This window comes from Erpetoichthys calabaricus, chromosome 17 (assembly GCF_900747795.2).
Source record: "Erpetoichthys calabaricus chromosome 17, fErpCal1.3, whole genome shotgun sequence".
Lineage (NCBI taxonomy): Eukaryota > Metazoa > Chordata > Cladistia > Polypteriformes > Polypteridae > Erpetoichthys > Erpetoichthys calabaricus.
The window spans coordinates 89,099,458-89,113,363 of record NC_041410.2 but is presented as its reverse complement, the minus strand read 5'-3'; the positions used below and the strand labels follow the sequence as shown (position 1 = coordinate 89,113,363).

The following is a 13,906-nucleotide window of genomic DNA, read 5'->3' as shown; positions in this document are numbered from 1 at the left end:
TATCTATCTATCTATCTATCTATCTATCTATCTATCTATCTATCTATCTATCTATCTATCTATCTATCTATCTATCACAATAACACGGCATGAGTGGCTTGAAGCAGATGTCTTTTGGCTCGTTGTAACTCTCAGGGTCTCATAAGTGAATTACGTGTTAAATTGAATTTTATTTTCACTATAATTTGCAGCCTGTGATGGGCTGGCACTCTGCCCGGGATTTGTTCCTGCCTTGCGCCCTGTGCTGGCTGGGATTGGCTCCAGCAGACCCCCGTGACCCTGTGTTAGGATGTAGCGGGTTGGACGATGACTGACTGATGACTATAACTTGCAGCACAGTGTTCAGTGTGTGTGTGAGCAGGTGGACATAATAAAGTGACTCCAGAGTGTAAATAGGAAAGGACTTAGATGACAATGCTCATGGGATGAAGACAGTGGGTGAATAGGAGTGACTTCAATGGATGAAGACGATGATGATAAAGTGCTTGGAGCAGATGTTTGCTTCTGACCGGTTGCTTAAACTTTTCCTGCAGGCAGATGAGACAAACTGTCACTTTGGGTTGTTCGGTGAGATAAAATTCCCATTCGAAAGCCTGCAAAAGCATTTAAGTGTGAACCCTAACGTCAAGCTGGCATGTACGTTCTGGTATTCGAATTGAGGAGCTCTGTAGGGATTACCTTTTATGAGACCCGTAATTCCCTAAGAAGCTGCAGCATGTCATGTCTTGACTAATGGAGATGTGCTATTAGGGATATTATGATGTCAGAATCCAAGTGCGCCATGTGATTGAAACAGCAGACTTGTTTTATGTCCCATTGCCTCATTTTTCTCACTTGGCAGGAGGTGCTAATATTCACTTTATAAATTAGACAAATAAAATTCTATTTTCTTAACCTGCTACATTAAACACAAGTTACGGGGGGTCTGGAATCCAGTAATTTGCTCATCTTGTGGGCTTGCATATCCACTACAGGCTCATGTAACGTGAGTCGCAAGGCGAGTGCCACCCCTGGATGCGATGGCAGTTTCTTGAATGGCACACATACTTTGCCCACTGGGGTTTTCTCCCCACGTCTCCAGAGTTTGGGTGTTGCTGTGGTGCAGGGTGCGAGTTCTGCTCTGTTTAGCTCAATACCGTCTCAAGTTTCATATACATGTTTGATGGGTTAGTTCTCTCATTTTTAATTATCTGTTGTTTACGGTTGACAACTTGAAAGACATTTGTGTTGCTGAAACCATTTTTGGGGAGTGACGGTTATTGTCCCAGGTAGTGCAGTGTGGCCCAGTTGGTAAGGCATTTGAATTTACAGGCCCACCACTGACTTTTCAGCGAGGTACTTCAACTGTCTTTATTGTACTCATTAAAGAAGAAGGAAAAAGAAGAAGTCATTGCATTTATTTAACACATTTCTCACTACTGAAAGCATTTTAAATAGAGAGTAGAGAGCCACTGCAACCACCACTAATGTGCAGAACCAGATGATGTGACGGCGGCCATTTTGCGTCAGTACGCTCACCACACGTTAGCTGTTAGGTGGTGAAGTTAGTCAACCAATTGGAGACAGGGGATGATTAGGGGGTCATGATGACTAGGCCACGGTGGGCAAATTATTCAGGACCCTACTCTTTATGAAGGTTGCTCAGGGATTTTTGATGACTACAGAAATCTCATCTGAAGGACGGTGCCATTTGGGCAGCACGGTGTTCCCCACATTCTTCGACGAGTCCTCAGCTGAACAACAAACGTATTTCAAAGCCTGCAAGGCCTGGTTAACCTCGGAAAAATACACCAGCATACCGTAGAGTGCTGAGAGGAGGGTATAATAATAATAATAATAATAATAATAATAATGATGATAATCCATCCATCCATTTTCCATCCCGTTGAATCCTAACTACAGGGTCACGGGGGTCTGCTGTAGCCAATCCCAGCCAACACAGGGCACAAGGCAGGAACCAATCCCTGACAGGGCGCCAACCCACCGCAGGACACACACACACACACACACACACACACACTAGGGCCAATTTAGAATCGGCAATCCACTGAACCTGCATGTGTTTGGACTGTGGGAGGAAACCCACGCAGACATTGGGAGGACATGCAAACTCCACGCAGGGAGGACCTGGGAAGTGAACCCAGGTCTCCTTACTGCGAGGCAGCCAGCGCTACCACTGCGCCACTGTGCCGCCCACAATGATGAAAATAATAATAATAATAATAATGATAATGATAATAATAATAATAACAACTAGGGGGCTCTACCCCCTCCTCGCTTTGCTCGCCAACCCCCAGGCGGGTGCTATGCGCTAGCCACTTCACAGCTCTGCCACTCACGCATGGGGAAGCGTATGTACAATTTAAACAGATTGTTATTTTCATGGGAATTGTTACGTATGAATAATAGGACTAACTATTTTACATTACAGCGAATAATTAACCATAGTAAAAAATAGTAAAATAAATTGAAAGAAAATGATGTTTCATGTTGCGTTTGAGTTTTTCGTTGCGCTATACGTTTTCGTTCTGTTTGGCTTTGAAATTAACATGCAAATACTTTTTAAACTTACGCTTTTACTGTAAAGCTTCCGTAAAAACTATATCTGGAATTAACTTTTTGTCAAAATTGCATTGAATTTTGATTCCCTGTTTGGACTTACATCGTGACAATGCGACGTATAACTGCCCGTGAGTGAATTTCGTTTCTTTCTCTCTAATAAATAAAACGACTTTTTCGAATGTTTGTCCCTGTGATTTGTTAATTGTTATAGCAACAGCTATTCTAACGGGAAACGGTTAACGTTTTAATACGACTGGCATATCAAGATCTCCTTTGGTGTCTAATGTTACCCCTGAAGATGGACTACATTACCTTTCTTGTCGCCTGTTAAAATTTTATATGTCAGAATTGTTCGACCAATTCTCAATACGACTAATCTTGTCCTATTGTATAGCCCATCACTCAGATATAAATTACGCAGTAACATTACGATATACTGCGGTGGGCTGGCACCCTGCCCCGGGGTTTGTTTCCTGCTTTGCACCATGTGTTGGCTGGGATTGGCTCCAGCAGACCCCCATGACCCTGTGTAAGCATATAGCGGGTTGAATGATGGATGGATGGATGGATGGATGGACAGATGGATGGATGGATGGATGGATTATGATACGTCCTTCTTTCTACAGTAATTCAACCGGTGGAAGACCAGACGGTGTTAACGGTTGTAAATATTGTAAGTTGATGTTTTCATCTTCCGCACCATCACCACCAACTGTTTCAGCAGAGTCTATTGATATGCATTTAACCAATTTGCTGTGTAACCGATCGTCAATTTTGGCGTTAATTCGTTTGACTTCATCGTTTCTCAGTGCTAGGATTGCCCGTGTACTCGTTTCTTCTGTTGATAACAAATTGCTTGCTAATGAAAGCACAAAGCACTATTTTGCACCTACTCTTGCTGTACGTGTGTCCTCATTCAGGGCCGTCTTAACGCATGGGCACACTGGGCAGTACCCACGAGGGGGCCCACGTTTTGTTTTTTTCTGATGCCTATGTATGTTTCTGTTTTGCTATCAAAACAGGGACCCCAGTGCTCTACTTTGCCCGGGGGCCTATGATGCTGTTAAGACAGTCCTGTCCTCATTGCCCAGTCCATCCTCAGTTTTATGTCTATGTAACAGGTGTATAAAATAAAAAGTTTAGCTGTTTGGAGCTTCACCAAATCCCAATAACATTCATTCAACTTTTCATAAGTAAAAGAGGGAAAGACATGATTAGTTAGGTAAGTTAATGTCTATGTTTGAGATGTTTGCACACATATGAGAGAATTCTGGTATGGCTGCGTAACAGGTGTATAAAATAAAACGTTTAGTTGTTTGGAGCTTCACCAAATCCTGATAACATTCATTGTGTTGTATGTTTTCTGTTGTGCTCCTGTTATATTTCCCTACTCTGTTTGTTAGGGTTAGGGTTAGGGTTAGGGTTACGTCATCAGTGTGCGTCTCTCATAGTATTTGTTGTGTTACTGTTATTTCTTGTATGGTAAAATTAGTTAAAGTATTTAAAATTGCTTGAGTTCATTTTTTTTGTATATGACAGTAATTGTGATATGATTTTTGTTGTATACAGTTGTTGTTTTGAATGCTTTTCGATTAATTTTGGTTATATGTTAACGTGAGCGTTCAACAGCCTTTCCACGTGGTTTTCTTTCGTTAATAGGACTCACAGAGTTTGAATTGTCACATTTTATGTTCTCTGTTTAATATTTCAGGTATGTTATTTTTTTTATTTGTATATTGAGCTATGCATGGTCACGTATGTCGTTGCAATTTAAATCTCTGAGTATTCGTTGTGTTACTGTGAGAGGAGGAGGAATCACACAGCTTGAATGGTCACATTTTATGTTCTCTGCTTAATATTTCAGACCATTAATAAAAAGAGAAAACATCAAGAACTAAATTGTGTTTGCAGTATTCTTTCATGGCGGTTTGTACGGCACGTTGCATATAAATCACAAACGCAGAAGCTTTAAGGGTTAACAGAATACAAAGGCCCGGGCGCAGCAGTACGTCGCGTGCGGTGGAGACCGGTTACATCTATAGATATCCCGGGTTCAAGGACGGCAATGCCAGCTGCAGCCAACCCTGACATCACCGACTCCTATTGTGTGCTTGAGTAGGCAAGCAAAGCCATTGGGGCAAAAGAAATACAGCAGAGTGAGAAGAAGAACGTTCACATTGTCACTGGTGTCATCGAGTCACAAAACATCAGTCACTCTCTCTCTCGGGCTCTGGTTTATCTTCCCCGTGTCAGGTCCATATTCCCCCCTTGATACTTCTGGTATGACAGGAGGTGAAAGTTCTCAACTGTTTTCATGGAGAAACGATTCACGCATCTACTGATTGTTAGGTGGGAAAGACGGGCAGCTCTGGAAACACAACGTAACCCCAACGGCTACTTGGTTCCAGTTCAAAAAACACTCCATGTTTTGTTTCCTTGCTGCTTCATTAGCTCCGTCTCGACTTCCATTTTCCTTTCCGTACTTGTGGTGGGACAGCTGAGCGCTGGAGTCGAGGCCAACGGGTCACTCATTTTCCAGATGGCATGACGACAGATTGCTGAGGGTATCTTGGGCTGATGCAGTGTTTGGATTGTAACCCTGTAATTCCTGCTCGTCACGTCCAGAGTTGGTGTTTGGACCATCAGGTCTGTTCCAGCTTTGGAGAGGAGCCAAGTCTGTCTACAATTTTCCATTTAATATAATATAATATTAAATATATATATATATATATATATATATATATATATATATATATATATATATATACTGCGGTGGGTTGGCACCCTGCCCGGGATTGGTTCCTGCCTTGTGCCCTGTGTTGACTGGGATTGGCTCCAGCAGACCCCCATGACCCTGTGTTCAGATTAAGCGGGTTGGAAAATGGATGGATGGATATATATATATATATACTGTATATATATAAAAGTGGGTCTACAATTTTCCGCTTTATCTCTATATATAAAAGCCAAATACCACTGACTCACTCATCATGAAATCTCCCGAACCAAGAGGACTTGGGACTTGAAATTTGGAATGTGGGTTACCCTTGGCCCACAGGTGCTCGCTAAGAAACGGTTTTAAAAATTTCGTGGTCCAAACACAACATTTCTTATTGTTTTTTAGACCCATTTGTATGTCTGTCCGCTTTTCACGAGAGAACTACTTCACAGATTTAGATCTGGCTTTTTTCTACAATTTACTTGAACATTCCGTTGATTTTGTGACGCTCTCATCACGGTAAGCATCAGAGTTCACTTGCGGTACCGATTTAGTAGCGTCAAGCCGAGAGAGACTCATCGGGCAGCAGGGCCCTCCTCACTCACGTGTCTGCCTTGGGGCGTAACCTTAACTTAGTGAACGAGAGAATTACTTAACTATTTAATTTTTCTATAATTTGCTTGAACATTCCAGTTGATTTTGTGACTTCTCTCATTGCGCTAAGGATCATAGTTCGCTTGCAGGAGTGACATATTCACGCTAATCCGAGACAGAAGCTGCAGACCGAGGGGAGGGGGAAGCGTGACGTCAGGAGTGGGGAGCCAGGCGGGGTCCTCCTCACTGTCCTGTTTTACTAATACGCAGGCGAAGCCAAAGGGGATGGCTAGTATAATATACAGTATATATGTATATAATGAGGGTATTAGAAATAAACTTGATCCATTAAACTTAAAAGTCAAGACAGAGGTAAAGAATTTAGGGGTAACTATTAACTCTGACCTGAATATTAAATCATATATTAATCAGATTACTAGGACAGCATTTTTTCACTTAAGGAAAATAGCAAAAGTTAGACCTCTTATAACATTGCAAGATGCTAAGAAATGAGTTCACACTTTTGTTTTCAGTTGACTAGATGACTGTAACGCACTCCCTTACACTGAACTCCTATGATGTGACGTCGACTTTACACCAGACTCCTGTGATGTGACGTTGACTTTACACCGAAGTCATGTAATGTGACATCGACTTTACACCAAACTCCTGTGATGTGATGTTGACTTTACACAGAAGTCATGTAATGTGATGTCGACTTTACACCGAATGCCTGTGATGTGATGTCGACTTTACACCAAACTCCTGTGATGTGACGTTGACTTTACACCGAACTCCTGTGATGTGACGTCGACTTTACACCGAACTCCTGTGATGTGACGTCGACTTTACACCGAAGTCATGTTATGTGACATCGACTTTACACCAAACTCCTGTGATGTGATGTTGACTTTACACAGAAGTCGTGTAATGTGATGTCGACTTTACACCGAACGCCTGTGATGTGATGTCGACTTTACACCAAACTCCTGTGATGTGATGTCGACTTTACACCAAACTCCTGTGATGTGACGTCGACTTTACACCAAACTCCTGTGATGTGATGTCGACTTTACACCGAAGTCATGTAATGTGACATCGACTTTACACCAAACTCCTGTGATGTGATGTTGACTTTACACTGAAGTCATGTAATGTGATGTCGACTTTACACCGAACGCCTGTGATGTGATGTCGACTTTACACCGAACTCCTGTGATGTGATGTCGACTTTACACCGAAGTCATGTAATGTGACATCGACTTTACACCAAACTCCTGTGATGTGATGTTGACTTTACACTGAAGTCGTGTAATGTGATGTCGACTTTACACCGAACGCCTGTGATGTGATGTCGACTTTACACCGAACTTCTGTGATGTGATGTCGACTTTACACCGAAGTCATGTAATGTGACATCGACTTTACACCAAACTCCTGTGATGTGATGTAGACTTTACACAGAAGTCGTGTAATGTGATGTCGACTTTACACCGAAGTCATGTAATGTGACATCGACTTTACACCAAACTCCTGTGATGTGATGTAGACTTTACACAGAAGTCGTGTAATGTGATGTCGACTTTACACTGAACGCCTGTGATGTGACGTCGACTTTACACCGAACTCCTGTGATGTGATGTTGACTTTACACTGAACTTGTGTAATGTGACGTCGACTTTACACCAAACTCCTGTGATGTGATGTTGACTTTACACTGAAGTCGTGTAATGTGATGTCGACTTTACACCGAACGCCTGTGATGTGATGTCGACTTTACACCGAACTCCTGTGATGTGATGTCGACTTTACACCGAAGTCATGTAATGTGACATCAACTTTAAACCAAACTCCTGTGATGTGATGTAGACTTTACACAGAAGTCGTGTAATGTGATGTCGACTTTACACCGAACGCCTGTGATGTGATGTCGACTTTACACCGAACTCCTGTGATGTGATGTCGACTTTACACCGAAGTCATGTAATGTGACATCGACTTTACACCAAACTCCTGTGATGTGATGTAGACTTTACACAGAAGTCGTGTAATGTGATGTCGACTTTACACTGAACGCCTGTGATGTGACGTCGACTTTACACCGAACTCCTGTGATGTGACATCGACTTCACACCAAAGTCGTGTAATGTGACGTCGACTTTACACCAAACTCCTGTGATGTGATGTTGACTTTACACTGAACTCGTGTAATGTGACGTCGACTTTACACCAAACTCCTGTGATGTGATGTCGACTTTACACCGAACGCCTGTGATGTGATGTCGACTTTACACCGAACGCCTGTGATGTGATGTTGACTTTACACCGAAGTCATGTAATGTGACATCGACTTTACACCAAACTCCTGTGATGTGATGTAGACTTTACACAGAAGTCGTGTAATGTGATGTCGACTTTACACTGAACGCCTGTGATGTGACGTCGACTTTACACCGAACTCCTGTGATGTGACATCGACTTTACACCAAAGTCGTGTAATGTGACGTCGACTTTACACCAAACTCCTGTGATGTGATGTTGACTTTACACTGAACTCGTGTAATGTGACGTCGACTTTACACCAAACGCCTGTGATGTGATGTCGACTTTACACCGAACGCCTGTGATGTGATGTCGACTTTACACCGAACGCCTGTGATGTGATGTTGACTTTACACCGAAGTCATGTAATGTGACATCGACTTTACACCAAACGCTTTTTTTTCCTTACCCATCAGGCCACACTGCAAGCCTAAAGCAGAGCACCACTTTCTTTTCGTTTTACTTTCACAAAACAATCAACGCAACTGTACATCCAACCAAAGCTAACCAACGAGATGCTTTCCAACCAAAGAGATCCTGATGGCTGCAGCAGGCTCATCGCCCCAGCGCTCCCCTGGGAGAGTAAAACCGCAGTGTGGTCCGATCTGGTGTCTTGTTCATGACTCAATCGCGTAGCAATGTAGCCAAGCGGGAGTGTGTGCTTTGAAATCAGCCCAAAGCGAAAACCTTCAGAGCAAACCGAGAGCTGACGGCAAGTAAGAGAGCCAAGAGACGGCGCGTTCGCCTGCAGGTCCCACCATCTCCGCTCGCGCACACACACAAGCGCCAAGGACATTTGATACGCTGTATATTTTTATACTGGTCCCAGAAACTCAGTAATGGATACGTTTAAAAGTGCAGCTCCGTACAAGCATTTCTGTCATTTACACGGCACGCCGTGCTGCTTGAGTCGCACTGGGCGCTGCCAATACATACAAACGCACTTCCATGACTATCATGTAGCCACTAGGGCTTGGACTCATTGTGGAGGTTAATAAACTTATTAAAAATAAAAGCCAAGCTGCCTGCTCTCCTCTCTTCCCTCAAGGGTAAGGTGGCCTGCCACAAAAAGGCAAAACACGGCTTTTGTTTTGAGAAGCTTTCAAGAGGAAAGCTGGGGGGGCTGAACTTACACAATAAATGTGCTTCTCAATTCCAATGAGACCAGAAAATATGAGATAAATCACAAACGAACATACATGGAGATCTCCATTCTGTGGGTGGTGGCGCACAGCCGCTCTTAGCTGGCGGAACAAATCTGTCCGGTTAATTCTAATAAGGGTCTGCTAAATAGTTTGGTGATACCAGTTGTCTAACATCTTAGGGGGACAAGTGGCTCTCAACCCCATGATAGACTAATAACTGTTTGGAGCCGAGAGTCCCAAAAACTTCTAAAAATGCCCACTAGAGGGGGATTTCGCCATCCAAACCCCGGCTAATAACAGGGCAAATACAAGATCCTTTTAACCCTTAAACTGCCAATTTGTCAGCACGTCGGAGATGAGTATATTTGGCAAAGTATATTCATTGAACTCCGCAACCGGCTAAAGTTGTTTCCCAGTGCACTTTGCCAGCATGCCGGAGCCGAGTATATTCAGCGATGTAAATTCATTGAATGCCACAACCAGCTATAGTCGCTTCACAGAGCAATCTGCCAGCACGCCGGAGCTGATCAGTCAGTGCCGTATATTCGTTTAGCAGCCAGCTCAGGTCCACTGGCGCCCCCTTCAGCACTACAGCATCACTGTCCCTGGGATTCTACCGCTGCACTAGACTGGCCTGCAAGCATCAGCATGGGCCTCTGTGTGCCCACGTGCAGCCAGTTAAAGCGCAGATGGCACAGTCGGTGATTTACTGAATTTCATCAATGGCATCAGTTGCACCTTGTACTTGTAATAACAGATTATTCCAGTAGTTTTTTTTTTTTTTTTTTTTTATAGTTTTTACAGTTCATTGGCAGTGTGTAAAATGATCAGTATTGCAGTAACTGTGACGCTCTTTGCATGAAAACAAATATGGGTTCCATTACAATTTCACTTTTTCATGGTGAATTGTGACGTTTCCTTAAAAAGTTCACCAAAAATGTATTTGGCGTCCAGGGGGTGCATTAACCGTCAAGTATGTGGCAGTTTAAGTGTTAAATAAAAAGGGTTGGGCGGCACAGTGGCGCAGTGGTAGCGCTGCTGCCTCACAGTAAGGAGATCTGGGTTTGCTTCCCGGGTCCTCCCTGTGTGGAGTTTGCATGTTCTCCCCGTGTCTGTGTGGGTTTCCTCCCACAGCAGTCCAAAGACATGCAGGTTAGGTGCATTAGTGATTCTAAATTGTCCCGTGTGTGTGTGTGTGTGTGTGTGTGTGTGTGTGTGCCCTGTGGTGGGCTGGCGCCCTGCCCGGGGTTTGTTTCCTGCCTTGCACCCTGTGCTGGCTGGGATTGGCTCCAGCAGACCCCCGTGGCCCTGTAGTTAGGATATAGCGGGTTGGATGATGGATGGATGGATAAAAAGGGTTTATTTGTCACACTGTGAAGGAGTTGCCAGCAAGATAATCGCAGGTGAACAAAGTCAAAATATGGGTGTCCAATGGAAGGTCAAAAAAAACAACAACAACAGAGCAGACGGTCAAAAATTCTGCAAAACGTCAGAAAATTCACAGCAACTCGCCGACTCGCTAGCACATTCAAATGAACCACCAGGAACTGTGGGAGCCCCTTCAGTGTCTGGCAGTGCCACCTCTTGTGGGAACGACATGGAACATAACCAAGGCATTGACACAGTCCCACAAAGCATAACCAATATGTAAAGAAAAGAATCGAAAAAAGGACACAAAACAAAGAAGGCCATTTAAAGCCATCCCACCCCATTCCAATGAACCGGTGGGAACTGTGGGAGACCCTCCAGATTTATAGAGTTGTTCCTGGCAGTGACAGACTGGCAGGTGGCTCCTCCTCTTAGGGGACTACCCACAAAAACACATAACCAGTGTTGCCAGGTCTGTGGTTTTCTCACCCAGTTGGGCTATTTTTGGGTGAGAAAAAAAGGGCTTTTGTGAGTTGCAGTTTTTTGGGCTACTTTTTTAAAAAAAAACAAACGGTGGGGTGTTTTGGACTATTTTTAAAAACACGGGCAGAGTGGCGGCTCTGAGGCTAGGGGTCTGCACTGGCAATCGGAAGGTTGCCGGTTTCGAACGCCAAAAGTGACTCTGCTTCGTTGGGCCCTTAACCTGCAATTGCTCCGTCCTGAGTATGACGTTAATCTTCACCCAGTCCTGCATGTAGACCCTCCCAACCTGCAGGGAGAAAACCTGGGGGTCGGTGGCTGGAGTGCCAGTGTGGTGCTGAGGTCGCATGGCTGCACTCGAGTCCTAATCTGGGATCATGAGTTGGTTTGTCATGTGATGGGTGTGGCAATATGCTGTATCAGTGCCGCCCCCCCTTCTAAAACCCCCTCTAAAGAAATTTTACCATGTTGCCCATCAGGCTGGCTCCCCTTCCCCTGCTATTTGCACTTGTATATGTTCCTTACTTTTGTAAAATCTCCGAGCCCCCCCAAGTTGGATGATGGTATATACAGTGCAACCGGAAAGTATTCCCAGCGCATCACTTTTTCCACATTTTGTTATGTTACAGCCTTATTCCAAAATGGATTAAATTCATTTTTTTCCTCAAAATTCTACACACAACACCCCATAATGACAACGTGAAAAAAGTTTACTTGAGGTTTTTGCAAATTTATTAAAAATGAACAAACTGAGAGAGCACATGTCCATAAGTATTCACAGCCTTTGCCATGAAGCTCAAAATTGAGCTCAGGTGCATCCTGTTTCCCCTGATCATCCTTGAGATGTTTCTGCAGCTTCATTGGAGTCCACCTGTGGTAAATTCAGTTGACTGGACATGATTTGGAAAGGCACACACCTGTCTATAGAAGGTCCCACAGTTGACAGTTCATGTCAGAGCACAAACCAAGCATGAAGTCAAAGGAATTGTCTGTAGACCTCCGAGACAGGATTGTCTTGAGGCACAAATCTGGGGAAGGTTACAGAAAAATTTCTGCTGCTTTGAAGGTCCCAATGAGCACAGTGGCCTCCATCATCCGTAAGTGGAAGAAGTTCAATACCACCAGGACTCTTCCTAGAGCTGACCAGCCATCTAAACTGAGTGATCGAGGGAGAAGGGCCTTAGTCAGGGAGGTGACCAAGAACCCAATGATCACTCTGTCAGAGCTCCAGAGGTCCTCTGTGGAGAGAGGAGAACCTTCCAGAAGGACAACCATCTCTGCAGCAATCCACCAATCAGGCCTGTATGGTAGAGTGGCCAGACGGAAGCCACTGCTTAGTAAAAGGCACATGGCAACCCGCCTGGAGTTTGCCAAAAGGCACCTGAAGGACTCTCAGACCATGAGAAAGAAAATTCTCTGGTCTGATGAGACAAAGATTGAACTCTTTGGTGTGAATGCCAGGCGTCACGTTTGGAGGAAACCTGGCACCGCTCATCACCAGGCCAATACCATCCCTACAGTGAAGCATGGTGGTGGCAGCATCATGCTGTGGGGATGTTTTTCAGTGGCAGGAATTGGGAGACTAGTCAGGATAAAGGAAAAGATGACTGCAGCAATGTACAGAGACATCCTGGATGAAAACCTGCTCCAGAGCGCTCTTGACCTCAGACTGGGGCGACGGTTCATCTTTCAGCAGGACAACGACCCTAAGCACACAGCCAAGATATCAAAGGAGTGGCTTCAGGACAACTCTGTGAATGTCCTTGAGTGACCCAGCCATAGCCCAGACTTGAATCTGATTGAACATCTCTGGAGAGATCTTAAAATGGCTGTGCACCGACACTTCCCATCCAACCTGATGGAGCTTGAGAGGTGCTGCAAAGAGGAATGGGCGAAACTGACCAAGGATAGGTGTGCCAAGCTTGTGGCATCATATTCAACAAGACTTGAGGCTGGAATTGCTGCCAAAGGTGCATCGACAAAGTATTGAGCAAAGGCTGTGAATACTTATGGACATGGGATTTCTCAGTTTTGTTATTTTTAATAAATTTGCAAAAACCTCAAGTAAACTTTTTTCACATTGTCATTATGGGGTGTTGTGTGTAGAATTCTGAGGAAAAAAATGAATTTAATCCATTTTGGAATAAGGCTGTAACATAACAAAATGTGGAAAAAGTGATGCGCTGTGAATACTTTCCGGATGCACTGCACCCCTCGGTAATATTTCAGAGGGTCACCCCCCCTCGAGCTTTGATGGTATGTGCCAAATTCTCTCACATATCTCCCCCACCCCACCCCCACTCCATCTTTCCTCCGTTATAATGTGTCAGCATTGGGCTACCTCAGGCATTGGGCTACTTTTTTTGGGCAGATTTGCTATTTTTCAGTTGTTCTTGGCCTTTACATTTCTTAGGAACCTGGCAACTCTGAACATAAACCAAAGCATTGATACATAAACAGATGAAAAGGACAAGTAACGTGTAAATAAAAGAATCCAAAAAGGAAGAATCTAAACGCCATTCAGACTCATTCCATCCATTCAAGTAAACCACCAGGAACTGTGGGAGACCCTCTGGTTTTCTAGAGCAGTTCCTGGTGGTGATTGGCTGGTGACCACCCACAAAACATATCAAACTAATCCATGGCACTGATGCATAGACAACACAAAACACCAACAAAAACACAAGCAATATGTAAGCAGAAGAATCCAAAAGGG

General features: G+C 44.0%; 1 protein-coding gene across 1 annotated transcript in view; it reads right to left on the bottom strand.

Moving 5' to 3' along the window:
- Window positions 1-13,906, bottom strand: part of adamtsl3 (ADAMTS-like 3) — a 537,604-nt gene that overhangs the window by 141,748 nt on the left and 381,950 nt on the right. The window lies entirely within an intron of this gene.